This window comes from Chiloscyllium punctatum, chromosome 4 (assembly GCF_047496795.1).
Source record: "Chiloscyllium punctatum isolate Juve2018m chromosome 4, sChiPun1.3, whole genome shotgun sequence".
NCBI classification, from domain to species: Eukaryota; Metazoa; Chordata; class Chondrichthyes; order Orectolobiformes; family Hemiscylliidae; genus Chiloscyllium; species Chiloscyllium punctatum.
Window position 1 is genome coordinate 130,597,028 of NC_092742.1, and position 19,648 is coordinate 130,616,675.

The window sequence follows — 19,648 nt, forward strand, 5'->3', positions numbered from 1 at the left end:
CTGGTTCATCCTCTCTGTAGCCGTGTTACCCATCCACGCAAGGCGCAAGCATCTCATACCTGGTTGATAAGGTCAAAAGTGAGGCTCCTTCACTCCTGAACTACGAATTATCCGACCTGCCTCATCTGCAATTACACCCTGTTGTCTCTGAACACTAACTGAATGAGCATTACTTAATCTACCAGGTCTGCGTCCTGAAACAAAGCGGGCAGGAAACCCTTCCCCTCCCAGATGCGCCACAGTGTTTGAAGCTCTGATTCCAGATCATTAGCTCTGAGCCAGAATTCCTCCAGCAACCTACATGTGCTGCAAATGTGGTCAGAACAGTTCACAGTCGGATACGCAAGCTCCCACATCATGCAGATGCAGCACATCACCTGCCCAGCCATCAGTACTTAGTCAATTACTTTACTTGTATAAATGCATGAATTAATTTGTTGCTCATTCCTCTCTCCTGTGCTCTTCATCAAATAATCAATTAACTACGAATGAGAAAAGAGAAACAAGTAAATTTTTAGCCAATCACAAGAAAAGCCTTCCCTTAGCAGCACACTAGTCTTTCTGGTTATTGGAGGAGCACAGGTGGGAGACATTACACGCGCAGTTCTCGGGTTCAACTGCTGCCCAAATATAGCATTTTATTTTACTCACCGGCAGCCCTCTGGTCCTTGCTGCCACCCCTCCCAGTGCTGTTGAGAAAAGAAACCCTGTTCACTGCACGGCTCTCTGTACTAAACAGACATCTTTTCCGCGTTTATAGAGCAAGACACTGGTGTTTTCTCCACAGCTCCCCATAGTAAACACATATCTTGACGGCGTTTATAAAGCAAGACACTTGTGTTGTCTGCATATCTCCCCACAATGGACAGACCGTTTCGTCCGGGTTTACTAATCAGTGAACTGTTGTGGTCTAAACTGCTCCCCGTGTTGGACAACTACCTTGTGAACTGGTGAGCCCTACACATTGTTCTATCCAGGTCAAATTGTTTTGTTTTCTGTACGAAGGATTGTCTGCACAGTGCTCCATGCTGAACAGATATCTCATCTGGGCTTACACATCCGGGTTAGACCTGTGAAATGGATTCAGTGTACGATACAACTCCTGCTATAACTATCACTCCTGTAGCTCGGCCCATTTTGGTCTGAAATCGCGTATTGCTGCAACATTTATTCCATTAATTAATTTTTCAATTTCAAAAGGTGTGTATCTGTCCTTCTTGTTCTGAACCAGGCAGCCCCCTCGAAGAATGTGAAGAAGGTAGCCTTGTCATGGGGGTTTTCTTATTATAAAGGTCAATGTGAGGTGCTGTGTTTCTGATAAAAAATAATTGCTCAAAATATTCATAGAGTCATGGAGATGTACAGCATGGAAACATACCCTTTATTCCAAACCATACGCGATTCGACGTTAAGGAAAACACAATTTACACCAACACATGCAACAACAGTATGTGGAGCTTGGAATAGCTTCATTCCATTGGAAAACATCACGGAATAATACGTTTTTAACTGTGAAACAGTAACTGCTCAAATATGGTTATATCTCATAAACACACACTCGAGAAAACAGCAAATTCAGAAAGCAGATTGTCTCACAGGCAGTTCTTCAATCAAGGTGGAAACAATATCGGATGGCAATTGTGAGAGAAATCTCAGATTTAAAGTACAGCGACTGAGAGAGACTTACTGCATTCCAACACTGCTGAGACCCCAGTAATAAGTGGCAAAAGGTAAAGCTAAGAACGTGTTTCTTTGAGAGTTTGACCATCACTCTGTTGAAACAGATCACCACAGCACAGGACGAGGTCACAATGCCCAAAAGGAATGGACCCACACCACCCACGCCTCTGTCGCCACCTCCTAAAAAGGGCTAAGCACATCTAACCCGTTAAATGAATGTCAGATAAATGTTCAAGTTAAATGTAAATTATAAAAGAACAAAAGGATGCAGCAGGCCTGTTGATCAGAAACAGACGGGTGTCGGCGTCCTGAACGCTTCCTACTCTGCCAAAACATAGTAGAATCATTGGGTTCGTGAAAAGAAACTATCATCTCTCGCCCTCACCTCTAACTTTACATTTGTAGATGTGCCGTTATCCCAGTAGTGAGCGATGTCAACATCCCATCTTGACCAAATACGATTGTGAGATATAAGGGTTGTAGGGAAAGGGGTTAACTGGAATTATCGTTCAGTGATGGGGATTGATTTCAATGTTCATGGTGCCTAACTGTGTCACTGGAGGGTTTCCACTTCCGTTAATACACAGCTTCCTTCAACCTGTTATCCCATCGTATCAGTGGCAGCGTCATGCTCAGCACGAGTGGGCTCAGCAGCTACAGAGGAATGAAGAGGAAAATCATGTTAGAACAATATACAGAATGTTCCAACAGTTGATCAGAATCTGAGAACATTAGACTGGAATGTTACAACTATGGACCCGAATGTAACAGCCAAGACTGCAATGTTCCAACAGTGGATCTGATTCTGAAACCATTTGACTGGAATTTTCCAACAATTGATCAGAATCTATGAACATTAGGCTGCAATGTTCCAAACATGGATCAGAATCTGAGAACATTCGACTGGAATGTTCCAACAATGGGCAGGAGTTTATCCGATGGCCTTTACTTGCTTTATCTGGATTGGCCATGGTTAGATTTGCGGACAGAAGCTGTACTGCTGTTTATTCAAGCAGGTTACAATCCTATCCTCGCTATTGTTCGTGTTCCTGGTAAGCCTATCTCTGTCAATTCTATAAGTGATGGTGAATGTTATTGCTATTTCAGTTTATTTTATTTAACAAACACATAAACTGTTTTTGTCAGTTTCAGTCAAATACCACGAATATCAGACTCCTCACTCACAAACACATAAGAAGGAACAACATTGTGCTGAACTTTGAGTCCCCATTTTACTTTGAACTGTTTTATGTCTTTGTATTATTTCTGTCACCAAACCTGCCTACACCTACCTCTGTAATATCCCCAGTCTCTGTCTCTGCCTCAGTGCTGTTGCTGGATGACCAGTCATCTGTCTCAGATTTTACGGCTCCATTTCTATTCTGAACAAACTTTCCCGTTACGTATCTTTTGACAACAAGCGTTTCTTGTCTCTACAGTTACTTCGCAAATGGGAGTCCGTATCAGAATAATAATGTCAGTGGACGTTTAATGCAGACGCATAAGATATGACTCGAAAGATATTGTTTAATATTCTACTGCAGCCGATGACAGAACTTAAATTTGAATGACAAAATTGGAAGGAAACCTAATTTCTCTCATGGCAAGTATGAACCACCAGAATTTCTATTATTGTTTAACTGATAACCTTCGGTAAAGAAACTTAATATTGTTGCCGACCTGGGCTAAGTGTGACTTCAGACCTACAACAATATGATCGCCTCTACAATGTCGTGAGAAATGGCTCCACTGTCAAGGTCAGTGAGGAAAGCAAACGAATGCTACCCTTACCAGTGATGCTGACATCCCGTGGGGAAAAAAAGTGGAATAGACCAATGAACTATGGATGATGGAGGTGTGAAACAAAGTCCCCCAGCGTCTGAAAGCGTGGGAGAGTCTCACACGATATGGCAGACGCTGTCAGGAGAAGCACAGATAACGTTTCGAGTCCAGTGTTCCGATATCAAACCTGAAAGCATCTGGGAATTAATATTTGTTAGACCAAGGATGGCGAGAAGTGTAACTGGGATGTTTGAGTTGAATGAATTGAGAACATAAGAACATAAGTTCTGGCAACAGGACTCGCCCGTCTGACCCTTTGAGCCGGCTTCGCCACTCAATAAGAACATGGCTGATCTTTTTCTGGTCTCATATCCTCTTACGCACGATTTCACCATATCCCTTAATGCATTTATTTTTCAAAAAGAAAACGATCTACCTTATCTTTAAAATCAATTGCTGAAGTAGCATCAACCACTTCCCTGGGCATGGAATTCCATAGATTAACAACGCTCTTGGTGAAGAAGTTCCTTCTCAGTTCTACTCTAAATCTTATTCCTCTAATCTTGAGGCCAAGTCATGTTGTTATCGTTTAACCAACCGTGGACACATCCTATCTATTTCTATTTTATCGATTCTTTTCATGATTTTATTTGTTTTTCTTAAATCCTCCCTCATTCTTCTGAATTCAAGTAGATATAATGCCAGTCTACTCAGCTTCCTGCCATAATACAACCACTCATCTCTGACCCAACCTAGTGAACTTCCTCTGCATCACTCCAGTGCCAGTACATCCTTTCTGAAGTAACGTGATCAAATCTGCATACAATATTCCAGGTGTGGCCGCACCTCATACAGTTGTCACGTTACCTCACTGTTGATAATCACTGCTGCTTAGTAATGAAGGACAAAACTCCTTTTACCTTCCTAAATATTTGTTGTACCTGCAGACCAACCTTCGGTGATGCATGTATGAGGATACCCAGGTCGCTTTGCAGATCAGCCTGCTGCAATTTTTTCACCACTCAAGTAATAACCTATTTTGCTAGGACGTGTGAATGTATGAATTCACACGTACTAGTATTGCACTCCCTATTTCACACCTTTGTTCACTCCTTCAAAATATCGACGTTCCTCTGCAAAGTTTCACAGTCCTCTTTGCTTTGCCATTCATCTTCGTGTAATCGGCTAATTTTGACATGACACACGTGTTCCCCAGTTCCAATTCATCTACATAAGTTGTAAATAATTATCGTTACAACACTGAACCCTGAAGCATAATCCAATCATTGATTGCCCGCCAGAATACTACACATTTATCCCCAGTATTTGCTTCCTGGCAGTCAACTAATCCTCTAACCACGCTAAAGATTTACCCCAAACACAATGCAACCTTATCATATGCAACAACCTCTCATTCAGCATCTTATCATAAGCCTTTTGGAAATGCCAGTACACCGCATCCACCGAGTTCCCGTTGCCCACATTGCTTGAAATGTCTTGATAGAGTTCCAAAAGATTTCTTATGCATGCCCTGTACTTCAGGACCCCATGCTGCGTCTGTCATAAGGCACAATTACGATCGATATGCTCTGCCATTTCTTCCTTGATCGTGGACTCAAACGCCATCCCCACCATCGTGGTTAAACTCACTGCTCCATAATTCCCCACCTTTTGTCTACTTCCCTTTTTAAACAGTGGCTGTTTTCCAATCTGCTGGAGCTGCCCCAGAGCCCAGCAAATATCGGACAATTACCGCTGGTAAGTTAGTTATTTCTCCCGTCATTCCTTTAAGTACCCTGCAATGCATTGCATCATGGACAGGAGACTAATGTATCCTTACCACCATTAGCTTACACAAGACCAGTTTTTTTCCTTAGAAATAATTGCTTACGGGTACTCACCTATCTTAATCTCTTCGTCATTTACTTGCATGTTATTAATGTCCTCCACTATGTAGACTGATGTAAAGTACCTGTTCAATGTTTCATATCCCGTGACTAACTGCCCCTTCTCATCCTCTAAAGGACCAACATTTACTTTAGCCACTCTTCCTCGTTGTACATATTGATGGAAAATTTTGCTCCCTGTCTTGATATTCTCAAGTTATGTATTATTTTTCTTTCTAGCTTATTTTGTGGCTTTCTGGTGACCTCTAACGTTTTCCTAATCTTGTAGTTTCCTGTTATTTTTGGGCACTTTGTATGCCTTATTTTTCAATTTGATCTCCTATATTATTTCTTTAGACAGCATTAGCAGATGCCCCCTTTTCTTACATTACTTCTTTCTCACTGGAATATACTTTTGCTGAAAATTTGAAAATTTTCTTTGAAGGTGCTCCACTGCTCGCCAACTGAAGCACCATGATGTCTCTGTTTCCGGTGTACTTTAGCCACATCCTCCCTCATTCTGTCAAATTTCCCCTTATTCAAGCACAGGACCCTGGTATTGGATTTTATCTTCACACTATCCAGCTGTATTTTAAATTCAACCATACTATGATCGCTCTTTCCAAGAGGATAGAACATATAACAAGGAAAAGTACAGCATAGAACAGGCCCTTTGGCCCACGATGTTGTCGCGACGGTGAATCCTAATGCAAAATGAAATAACTTAACCTACGCACTCTTCGACACACTGCTATCCACGTGCATATCCAGCAGTCACTTAAATGTCTCTAATGACTCTGCTTCCACCACCATCGCGGGCAATGCATTCCACACATTCACCACTCTCTGCATAAATGACCTACCTCTGAAGTCCCTTCTATACATTGCTGCTAATATCTTAAAACTATGACCCCTCGTACCAGTGTCTGGCTATTGGCTCTACCTATTCCTCTCATCATTTTGCATCCATCGATCAGACCACCTCTCTTCCTCCTTATCTTCAAAGAGAAAAGTCAGAGCTTATTCAACCTCTCTTCATAAGGCAAGTCCTTCAGTCCAGGCACCATCCTCGTGAACCGTCTTTGCACCCTCTCCAAAGCCTCTGTATCTTTCCTATAGTATGGCGTCCAGAACAGGACACAATATTCCAAGTGTGGTCTCACCAGGGACTTGTACAACTGAAGCAAAACCTCATGGCTCACAAACTCGATTCCCCATTAATGAAAGCCAAAGCACCACATGCTTTATTAACAGCACTTTCCAGTTGGGTGGCAACTTTGAAGGATCAATGTACTTGCACACCAAGAACCCTCTATTGATCCAGACTGCCAAGAATCCGGTCTTTAATCTTATATTCAGCATTCGAGTTCGAACTTTCAAACTGCATCACTTCTCATTTATTCAGATTCAACTCCATCTGCCATTTCTCTTCTCAGCTCTGCATCCTATCTATGTCGTGCTGCAGCCTGCAACAGCCCTCAGTACTATCGACGGCACCTCCAACATTTGTACCATTTGCAAATGGTACAAATTGCACCCTCAACATCCCCACCCAAGTCATTTATAAAAACTACAAAAAGCCCAGGTCCTTGAACAGAGCCTTTCGGTACCCTACTCAATAATGACCTCCAGACAGAATATTTTCCATCTACAATCACTCTCTACCTTCTGTCAGACAACCATATTCCGAATCCAGAAAGCTAAATCTCCCTGTATCCCATACTGATTTTCTGCATGAGCCAACCATGGCGAAACTTATAAAATGCCTCGCTGACTTCTATGTACACCACATCCACTGTTCGACCTTCATCGACCTCTATTGTCATCTCCTCAAAGAACTGAATAAAATTTATGAGACATGACCTACCCCTTAAAAAGCCATACTGACTGACTTTTAAGCACGCTACGCTTTGCAAAAGAAGTCCTATTCCTCAGAATTCTTTCCATAACGTTGCTGACCACAACCGTAAGTCTGACTGGTCTGTAATTGCCAGTGACTTCCCATTATCCTTCTTGAAAACAGGAATAACATTCGCCTCCTTCCACTCCTCTGGTACGGCTCTTGAAGAGGGTTAGGAGGCAATGATCTCGACCAGCTGCTTAGCAACCTCCTTTCTCGTTTCCTGGAACAGCTTAGGATAAATATCGTCTGGCCCTGGGGACGTATCAATCTTAATGTATTTCAAACTTTCCAGCCAATTCAACTTCATCAATCTTGATCTGTTCAAGCCCGTATCTCAAAGTTCTCATTCACAAGAAGTTCCCTTTCCTTGGTGAAAACCGAAGCAAAAAACTCATTTAGGGCTTTTCCTATCTGCTCAGACTCCACGCACAAGTTCTCTGTGCTATCCATGATGGGCCTTATATTTTCCCTGATCATTCTCTTACTCCTCACGTATGAGGAAAATGCCTTTAGGATCTCCAAATCCTTCCTACCAAGCCTTTTCCTTACCCCCTCCTGGCTCTCCTCTATCCATTTCTCAGCTCCTTTCTAGCAAGCCTGTCATCCTCAAAGATTGTGCTGGAACCTTGCTCCATCCAACTCACATAATTTGCTTTCTTCGTTTTGCTGGGAAACTCCTCTGTTCTCATCATATAAGTTTCGTCAATATTACCCCTTCTTACCTGCCTCAGACGAACAAATTCGTGCATTACACACAGCAACTGCTACTTAAATAGTCTCCACATATCTGCTGTGCCCTATCTGTGGAACGATTGCTTTTTCCCAATCTATCTTTACAACTGTGAAGTCGCAGGTAGATAGGATAGTGAAGAAGGCGCTCGGGATGCTTTCCTTTATTGGTCAGAGTGTTGAGTACAGGAGTTGGGATGTCATGTTGTACAGGGCATTGGTTATGCTACAGTTGGAATATTGTGTGCAATTCTGGTCTCCTTCCTATCGGAAAAATGTTGTGTAACTTGAAAGGGTTCAGGAAAGATTTACAAGTGTGTTGCCAGGGTTGGAGGATTTGAGCTAGAGGGAGAGGCTGAACAGTCTGGGGCTGTTTTCCATGGAGTGTCGGAGGCTGATGGGTGACATTATATAGGTCGAGAAAATTATGAGGGGCACGGATAGTGTAAATAGCCAAAGTCTTATTTTCCCTGGGGTCGGGGAGACAAGAACTAGAGGGCATAGGTTTAGGGTGAGAGGGGAAAGATTTATAAGAACCCGACATGACAACTTTGTCATACAGAGGGTGGTACGTGCATGGAATGAACTTTCAGTGTAAGCGGTGGAGGCAGGTGCGGTTGCAACATTTAAGAGACATTTGGATGGGTATATGGATAGGAAGGCTTTGTAGGGATATGCGAGGGTGCTGGCGGGTGTGTCTGGATTGGCTTGGGATATCTGGTTGGCATGGACGGGTTGGACCAAAGGTTCTCTTTCCATGACTCCGGTCTGATAGCGTCATAATTTAAATTTCCTCAATAAAATATCTTCCCTTGGTAACTGTTCCTTTCCCTCTCCAAGGCTATGGTAAATGTAAGGCAGTTGTGATCACTGTCACCAAAGTGTTTTCTCATCATGAGATCTCACACCTGTCCTGGCTCATTGCCGAGCACTAAATCCAAAATGGCCTCTCCCCTCGTCGGTCTGTCAAATACTGAGCAAGGAAACACTCCTGAGCACACCTGGCAAAACGGCTCTATTCAAACCAAAATCTCCTAGGAGGTTCTGGTCGCTATTGGGCAAGTTGAAGTGACGCAAAACAACAACGCTGTAACATCTGTATTTTTCCAGAATCTGCCCGCCTATGAGTTCTTCAATTTCTCTACTGCTATTAGGTAATCTGTCGAAAAATCCCAATGATGTCACTATTCCCTTGCTTTTCCTAACTTCCTCCCATGTTGACTCAGTAGACAAACCTTCCTCAACAATCTTCGTTTCTGTAGCTGTGATGCACTGTGTGACTTGCAATACCAAATCCCCTCCTCATTTACCACTCTCCCATTTTTTTTGAATGCTCTAAACCCTGGAACACCAAGCCGCCATTTCTGTCCCTGTGAAACCCACGTCTCTATTATGGCCACAACATCATTGCCCCAAGTAGTGATCCATGTTCGAAGCTCGTCATTCTTGTTGCTGACAATCCTTGTGTTAACGTAGACACGCTTTAACCAATCCCCTTTGTTTCATCGCGTGTGAAACATTCCTGATATATTCATTACATCCTGTCACTGTCCATCTGCAGCTGCCCGCTCTCAGATATGTGGCTGTGATTCCCACCTCCCTGCTAAGCTAGTTTAAACCGTCCCGTATCACACTAGCAAATGCCCCATCCAGAATATTTGTGCCCCTCCAGTTCAAGTGCAACTCGTCCTTCATGTACAGGTCCCACTTTCCCCAGAAGGTATCCCAATAGTCTAGGTATCTGAAGCTCTCTCTCCTGCACCAGCCTCACAGCCAGGTGTTAAGCTGCATTCGCTGATTGTTCCTCATCTCACTATCTCGTGCCGTTGGAACAAAACCTGAGATCACTCCTCTAGCCGTCCTGCTCTTCAGCTTCCAACCTCACTCTCTGTAATGATGATTTGGAGATGCTGGTGTTGGACCATGGTGTACAAAGTTAAAAGTCACACAGCACCAAATTATAGTCCAACAGGTTTAATTGGAAGCACACTACGTTCGAAGCGTAGCTCCTTCATCAGGTGATAGTGGAGGACTCAATCCTAAAACACAGAAATTTTCCTAAATATTTACAACGCGATGTAATTGAAATTATACATTGAAAAATACCTTGATTGTCTGTTGAGTCTTTCATCTGATTGAATACCATGATAGTTTAACTTCTTTCATGTGTGAATTGCAATTGTTTATAAAGTTGCATCCTCAGGTTAGCTGTAACAAAGTGTGATAGCGAAACAATATGTTGAAGGTGTTAGCCCCCGTGTTATCTGTCTCTGTCATGATACTTAGATTGATTCTAATCTGAACAGTGAGATAACAGAGTTTTACATGATTCATGCAGTTTTTGAGTAAAGTACAATTTACCACTCCAAGTACAATTTCAGCCCACAAAATATATGTGTGCATGTGGATCTTTGTCAGTCTGTGTGTGTTTGTCTGTCTGGGTTGGGGTTGTGAGTTTGAGAGAGACGTGTATGTGTGCGCGTGTAGTGAGTGTAGAGTGCCTTAAGTCTATGAGGGGGTGCATGTGTGAGTGTGTGTGGGTGTGTGGGATGTGCATTTGTGAGTGTCTGTGAGAGACCGTAAGTGTGTATGCATGAGTGTAGAGTGTTGTAAGTCTCTGAGAGAATGCCTGTGTGAGTGTGAGAGTGTATGTGTCTAGGAAAAAACAATGACTGCAGATGCTGGAAACCAGATTCTGGATTAGTGGTGCTGGAAGAGCACAGCACTTCAGCCAGCATCCGAGGTTCAGTAAAATTGACGTTTCGGGCAAAAGCCCTTGTAAGGGCGTATGAGGGTGTCTGTGTATATGTGTGTCCATGTGCATGTGGTAATAGGAGTGACTCTGTGTGTGTGTGTGTGTGTGTGCGTGTGTGTGAGAGAGAGAGAGAGAGAATGTGTGTAGGAGTGTCTGTGTGTGTATAGTGCAATGGTAGTCACTTGCAATGTGACATGAACCAAAGGCCCTGGTTGAGGCCTTCCCTATGGGTACTGAACTTAGCTATCAACCTCTGCTCAGCCACTTTTCCTGTTGCCTGCCCCGAAGTCCGCCTTGGAGGATGAGCACTGTAAAGTCCGAGGTCGAATGTCCTGGACCACTAAAGTGTTCCCCAACTGTGAGGGAACATTCCTGTCTGTTGATTGTTGTGCAGTGCCCATTCATCCATTGTCGTAACCTTTGCTTAGTTTTCCCAATATACCATGCCCCAGGGTATCATTGCCTGCAAGGTATAAGATAGAGAATGTTGGCTGTGTCACATGAGTATCTGCTATGTGCAAGGTGGGAGGTGTCCCCAGGTGTAATAGTGGTATCTATGTCCACACCCTGACACGTCTTGCAGCGTCTACCATGACAGGGTTGTATGGAGTGGTCCTGAGAGCCGGACAGCTTGCTATGAACAATGATCTGTTTGAGGTTTGGCGGTTATTTAAAGGCAAGGAGTAGAGGTGTGGGGAAAGCCTGGGCGAGGTGCTCATCCTCATTGATAACGTGTTGCAGGTCAAGAACAACATGGCGTAGTTTTTCAGCTCCTGGGAATTACTGAACAACGAAGGGTACCCTGTCGAATGTAACACTAGTCTGTCTCCTGAGGAGGTCATTATGGTTCCTAGATGTGGCACGTCGGAACTGGTGATCGATGAGTTGGGCATAGTACTCCCTTCTTGTGAGGACATCCCTGAGTACTTCCAGGTGGCCGTCACGGACTTCCTCATCTGAGCAGATCCGGATATACTTAACTTCCCAGGAGTCCTTCGGATCCTTGACAATTGGTTCTTAATTATTCCTGCCTCGTTACAGAGGACGAGATCTAGGATAGCTTGCTCCCTTTTCAGTTCCGTTACATCGTGTTCAAGAAAACTCTCACAGAAACACTCGACAAAGTCCTCCTGAAGGCTACCGTGAGTGACCTGGTTCAACCAATCTACATGCAGATTAAAATCCACCATGATAATAGCTGTACGTTTTTTTGCATCTATTAGTTATTTCTTTGTGTGTTAGCCGCCCCAAAGTGATGTTATTATTTGGTGGATTACAGACTTCGCCTATCAGTGACGTTTTCCTTGTGGAATTCCTAATTTCCACCCAAATATATTCGATGTCATGGTCCATAGAACATATACCATCTCTCAGCAATGACCTGTATTCCAATGACAGAGAAGGAGAAAGAGAGAGAGAGAGAGAGAGAGAGAGACGGGATGGGCGGAGAGAGAAAGAGAGAGAGAGAGAGAGAGAGAGAGAGGAAGAACAATTATAACGATTGCTCATGATGAACTGCATGGAAAATAGAATGGATTTTATTCTAACTTTTCCACCTTTCCCATATTCGTAAATATCACGTCCATTTAGTTCTGAGCCTGTTTAATGTGAGCTATGTTCCTTCTGAGTCTCTTCTCTGGGTGTGTGACCAACTGCCTCGTCAACACTCGTGCTATCATAATAGTTGCTGAGATAATGAGAAAGGCGATGTTATCTTGGCAACTGCTTCTTTGGGGAGAGCAACTGTTACTGTCGGACTGTTAAGGGATGCAAAAGCTTTCTCAGCCAGGAAGAAAAACTGAGGAGAGGGGGGCATTTTCTACATTGAATCGGTGCACCATGTGTGTGGGGACTTGACTTGTTTCTGTCATTGGTAAGTCGGTGGAAGTTCTGTGATGCTTTACTTGGGTTTGTCTTGTGAGCTGCTGCAATTATTCAGGAAGACCGAGTCTGCCGACTCCAATCTGGACACTGCATTTAAAGAGTCTCTGGGTACATGATAAAAAAATGGAGCTGAGACTGCACAGAAGGGAAGATCTGTAAATAAGTTTGAGCAGGATACTGAACTATCCTGCCTGGGAATCCAGGAATAGTTATCTAAGCTGAACCATTTCCATGTGTAAAGTGTGGAACAAGTTTCTTTCAAAATATGAAGTGGTCACTGAGCTGTTCCTCTCCTTCAGCAAAACTTACCGCCTCACATCAAGGACAGGACTGTGCTGAACCTAACCATGAAGTGAAATGTTTTTATTCTGGAACGTTCCAGCAGGAGTTGGTAACATACACATAACCTCTGGAATGCAGCACTTGAATGCATAAATAGCTGACAGAAGCCATCTGCATCCTGAGAAGAACACTTTGGTTCTATCTCCACAGGGGAAGGTATGGAAACAAACTTCCAGAAATTATAGTGATCAGGGGAACTGGTGAAAACGAGAAGCTACATGTCATCAGAATAAATGAAGAGTATGTATTTGAAAATCTAATTGAGTTGAAGTTTCATAAGTTGCTACATCTGATGAGCTACATCTTGGAGTATTGAGGAGGTGATGATAGAAGTAGTGAAAGAATTGCTGATTATTCTTCAGAGCTGGTTAGTTTCTGGAAATGATCCTGTAGATTGGAAAGCAGATTTTGGAAACCGAAATATTAATAACATGACAGAGAGGGAAAACTGTAAATTAAATACCTTGATGTCATTTGTGAGCAAAACATTGCAACCTTTTGTAAGGAATGTAACAACCAGACATTTGGAGAATAATGATATGATTTGGTAAAGTCGGCCTAGATTCAGCAAAGGAAAATAATCTTTGATTAACCAACTGGACTTTGTGAAAGTTTTCCGTTGTGATATTGATAACTGATAACTAGTGGGAGTGAAATATTTGATTTTTCAGAACACGTTTTCACATGTTTGAATACAAGTGACAGGATAATATTACATTCCAAGGATATGTCGGGGTGGAACATATACTATATGGATTAAAAACTGGATACTGGAGATACGAGAATAGCAGTGTTTATCTCTGGACTGACGGCGTGATAGGTATCGGAAGGGTTAGTGTTTCGGATGTAGCTGTTCGCAAAGTATACAAACTGATTCAGATGTGAACAACAAATATTATCATTCACATTTATGTTTATTAAATGGTGAGAGGTTGTTGTTGAAAATGACCTGGGCATGCTTGGTCACAATTCACGAACAGGAGGTAAAAGATATGTGGCTCTTCATACAAAGTGATTAATGGACCAGAGTAAACATATCTTTCTCAATAAAAGTGTTTTGTTGAAAGTGAATTTGGTGCATTGTATGCAGGTTTGAACTGGTTTATAAATAATGATCTCCACGTCACCGAGACAGTACAAATGAGTTTCACCAGTCTAAACCCTGGCAGGGAAGAGTGCAATATCTATGTATTTAATCTATAGCACACTGAGAGAATAAAAAGTTGAAACTTGATGATTATGGACGGACACCCATGATGTCCCAGACAACTTAAATAGTGAACATTCCATTCTTTGCATTGGATGTTTCAATCCCGATAGATAATGTGCCTCTACAGAGCCATCATGTCAATTGATAGGAGCAACAGGCTCGGAATGAATTCTGACCAATTTAATGCACAATTATCGTGTGACACTGAATTGAATGTCACTTTGTAAACAATCCTTTTCAGCATACACAATGCCTTCATTCTGAAACAGTTTACAATATTGAACCAGATTTTGACCTCCATGGGTTTTCCTTCTTGGAGATGGAAGACATTTGGAGAATGGTTAAAAAACAGTTGGTCTCATTCAGGCTGCAGTAAACCAAGCTAAAGTCACACATATATGCTATGAGTAAGTAAGCAGTGCAAATGAAAGAAAGAGCAAAGAGAACAAAGAAAATTTACATCCTAGTAATAGGCCATACAGCCCTTCAAGCCTGAGCCGATTCAAATGTACTGTCTAAACCTGTTGGTCAATTCTTAAGCAATTGTGTCCCTCTGCTCCCCACCTACTCATGCATCTGTCCAGACACATCTTAAATGAATCTACCGTGCCTCCCTCTACCACCTCTGTTGGCAACGCGATCCAAACGCCCACTACCCTCCATGTGAAGTATTTGTCTCGTGCATCCCCCTTAAACTTTCCACCTCTCACCTTGAAAGCATGACCTCTCGTTATTCAATACTTCACCTTGGGAAAAAAAAAACTTGTCTCTATACAGGTGGAGCACTCTATCTGTTCAGTACCTGCTCCAAATGGTTGCATGGTGCAGCATCTCTCAGAATTTCCTGTTCCTGTGTTACGGGCTTGAGGAGCTGAATTACCTCTTCCTGTTCCTGATTAAGTGACTACAGGTTTCTAATATTCTATTTGTGATCTCGTGTAAGTGAACGTGTTTTAGTGAGCAGACGTCTTCTCTTCCTGTTGAACAGGCAGGAGGAACTGAATGAGCTATAACACGTTGTGCCAATAGTTTTATGGATTGATTAACTTTCCCATCTTCTTGTGAACACCGATTCAGGTGCTAAATGAGCTGCATCTTTTACAGTGGAAATGTGATGAGTCGAGCAGTGATGTTGCATGAATGTTACCCAGACTTTAACAGCGCAATCTTCAATGTTGTCCAGATCATGTTGCACATAGACAAAACATGTTTCAAGTGCAGAAAGGTACAAATTGTTCAGACAATTATGAATACTACAGTGAACATCCCTGCTCAGTTTGGACTAATTGGACTGAATGACCTCCTTCCACACTGTTGGGATTCTTTGATTACAAACCGGAGATGCCTTGACTGAGGAAGCGATCCTGATGACTTCCTGCAGATATGTCCCATAGCTGAGATGATTGATGTCCACTGATGAGAAAACATCTTCCTTTGTACTGAAAATGATACCAAACAATGTAGAGGTCGCAAGTACCTTTCAATATGTGCGATTTTGCGCAGGCTTCTTGCTGTCATCCTCAGACTAATACTGCCGAGAGCTGAGGGCCTGTCGCTCTTACTGACCCCTGTGTCACCTTTTTTGTCATATCAATAGGTCATGGCGTAGAAGCAAAAAAAACGTTTTCTTCAAGCAGAGGGTAGTGAATGACAGGAATCCTCTTATACAAAGAGTTAGGGAAGTTAGATCACTCAAAGTGACCAGTGCTGCCTCTTAGGGATCGGTTCTGCGACCACTGGTCATGTGATTTTTATAAATGACCTGGATGGGCGTACGGAAGATTGGGTTAGTAAGTTGATGACATGAAGCTTTGTGGAGTGGTACTTAGTATGGGAGCTTTTGTAGGTTGTAACTGGACATTGCAGAAGGCAGAGCTGGGCTGAGAAGTTGCAGATGAAGTTAAAACTGGAGAAGTGTGAAGTAATTCTCTTTGCAAGCTCGAATTCGAATGCAGAATACAGGGTTATCGGCAGGATTATTTGCAGTTTGGAGGAACAGAGGGATCTTGGGATCCATGCCCATAGATGCCTCAAAGTTGCTATTCAAATTGACAGGGTTGTTAAGAAGGCGAATAACGTATTAGCTTTCATTAAAGGGGTATTGATTTCAAAAGCCTTGAACTATGCCACAGGTCTATAAAGCCTTTGTTAGATTGCACCTGGAATGTTCTGCTCAGTTCGGGTCACCTCATTATAGGAAGGGTGTGGCATATTTAAAAAAGGGTGCAGAAGAAATTTACTAGGATGCTGCCTGGACTGGACGGTAGGTCTTATGAAGAAAGATTGACAGAGCTAGGGTTTTTCCTCATTGAAGTGAAGATGGATGAGAGGTGACTTGATAGACGTGTACAAGATGATAAAAGGCAAAGAGAGAGTGAATAGCAAGAGACTTTTATTCCCCAGGGCAGAAATGTATACCACAAGGGAAAATAAATTTAAGGTGATAGGAGGAAATTTTAGGACAGATATCTAAGTCAGGGTCTTTACACAGAGCGTGGTGGTAGTAGAGTCAGATACATGAGGGAGATACACGAGGGAATCTTAAGTGACTCGTGGATAGGAATATGGCAGACATTGCACGGAAGTATGTAGGTTAGTATGATCTGAGTGTCGGATATACTGGTGGCACAATATCGAGAGCTGAACGGCATTTACTGTACTGTTCTTTGTCCTAAGTGCTATGCCATTTTTTGCAGAGTTTCTAGATGGATTTTGATCTGTTAGAGACTTGAGTGCTGCGAAGATTTGGACATTAAAGAGTGATTTAAACCTACAGCAAATCAACCATGATCTTTGTTACAGGCAAAGCAGGCTTGGGAGTGGGGAGACGGATGAGGTGGAATGGTAGTGCGGTGAACAGCATGATCCAGTTTCTGATATTCTCACATTCTTTTAGAACATAGAACATAGAACAGAGAACAATACAGCACAGAACAGGCCCTTCGGCCCACGATGTTGTGCCGAAATTCTAACCTAGATTAAGCACCCACCCATGTACCTATCCAAATGCCGCTTAAAGGTCGCCAATGATTCTGACTCTACCACTCCCACGGGCAGCGCATTCCATGCCCCCACCACTCTCTGGGTAAAGAACCCACTCCTGGCATCTCCCCTAGACCTTCCACCCTTCACCTTAAATTTATGTCCCCTTGTAACACTCTGTTGTACCCGGGGAAAAAGTTCCTGACTGTCTACTCTATCTATTCCTCTGATCATCTTATAAACCTCTATCAAGTCACCCCTCATCCTTCGCCGTTCCAACGAGAAAAGGCCGAGAACTCTCAACCTATCCTCGTACGACCTACTCTCCATTCCAGGCAACATCCTGGTAAATCTTCTCTGCACCCTCTCCAAAGCTTCCACATCTTTCCTAAAGTGAGGCGACCAGAACTGCACACAGTACTCCAACTGTGGCCTAACCAAAGTCCTGTACAGCTGCAACATCACTTCACGACTCTTGAATTCAATCCCTCTGCTAATGAACGATAATACTCCATAGGCCTTCTTACAAACTCTATCCACCTGAGTGGCAACCTTCAAAAATCTATGAACATAGACCCCAAGATCCCTCTGTTCCTCCACCTGACTAAGAACCCTCTCATTAACCCTGTATTCTGCATTCTTATTTGTTCTTCCAAAATGGACAACCTCACACTTGGCAGGGTTGAACTCCATCTGCCACTCCTCAGCCCAGCTCTGCATCATATCTAAGTCCCTCTGCAGCCGACAACAGCCCTCCTCACTGTCCACAACTCCACCTATCTTCGTATCATCTGCAAATTTACTGACCCACCCTTCGACTCCCTCATCTAAGTCATTAATAAAAATTACAAACAGCAGAGGACCCAGAACTGATCCCTGCGTAACTCCACTTGTAACTGGACTCCAGGCTGAATATTTACCATCTACCACCACTCTCTGCCTTCGACTGGTTAGCCAGTTTTCTGTCCAATTGGCCAAATTTCCCTCTATCCCATGCCTCCTGACTTTCCGCATAAGCCTACCATGGGGAACCTTATCAAATGCCTTACTAAACTCCATGTACACTACATCCACTGCTCTACCCTCATCCACATGCTTGGTCACCTCCTCGAAGAATTCAATAAGACTTGTAAGGCAAGACCTGCCCTTCACAAATCCGTGCTGGCTGTCCCTAATCAAGCAGTGTCTTTCCAGATACTCGTAAATCCTATCCCTCAGTACCCTTTCCATTACTTTGCCTACCACAGAAGTAAGACGAACTGGCCTGTAATTCCCGGGGTTATCCCTATTCCCTTTTTTGAACAGGGGCACAACATTCGCTACTCTCCAGTCCCCTGGTACCACCCCCGTTGCCAGTGAAGACGAGAAGATCATTGCCAACGGTACTGCAATTTCCTCTCTTGCTTCCCACATAATCCTAGGATATATCCCGTCAGGCCCGGGGGACTTGTCTATCCTCAAGTTGTTCAAAATGTCCAACACATCTTCCTTCCTAACAGGTATATCTTCTAGCTTATCAGTCCGTTTCACACTCTCCTCTTCAACAATACGGTCCCTCTCGTTCGTAAATACTGAAGAGAAGTACTTGTTCAAGACCTCTCCGATCTCTTCCGACTCAATACACAGTCTCCCACTACTGTCCTTGATCGGACCTACCCTCGTTCTCATCATTCTCAGGTTTCTCACATATGCATAGAATGCCTTGGGGTTATCCTTGATCCTATCCACCAAGGATTTTTCATGCCCTCTCTTAGGTCTCCTAATCCCTTTCTTCAGGTTCATTCTGGCTATCCTGTATCCCTCCACTGCTCTGTCTGAACCCTGTTTCCTCAACCTTATGTAAGCCTCCTTCTTCCTCTTTACTAGACATTCAACCTCCCTCGTCAACCAAGGCTCCCTCACACGACCATTTCTTTCCTGCCTGATCAGTACATACATATCAAGGACACGTCGTATCTGCTCCTTGAAAAAGTTCCACATTTCCACCACATCCTTCCCTGACAGCCTATGCTCCCAACGTATGCTCCTCAAATCCCGTCTTACAGCATCGTAATTTCCCTTCCCCCAATTGTAAAATCTACCTTGTTGTGCGCACCTGTCTCTCTCCATAACCAAGGTGAAAGTCACAGAATTGTGGTCACCATCACCAAAATGTTCACCCACTAACAAGCCCACCACTTGTCCCGGTTCATTACCGAGTACCAAATCCAATATGGCCTCCCCCCTGGTTGGACACTCTACATACTGCGTTAGAAAAGCTTCCTGGACACACTGCACAAACACCGCCCCATCCAATCTACTTGATCTAAAGAGATTCCAATCAATATTTGGGAAGTTGAAGTCGCCCATGACTACGACCCTGTGGCTTCTGCACCTTTCCAAAATCTGTTTCCCAATCTGTTTCTCCACATCTCTGCTGCTATTGGGTGGCCTATAATAAACACCCAACAAGGTGACTGCACCTTTCCTATTTCTGACTTCAGCCCATACTACCT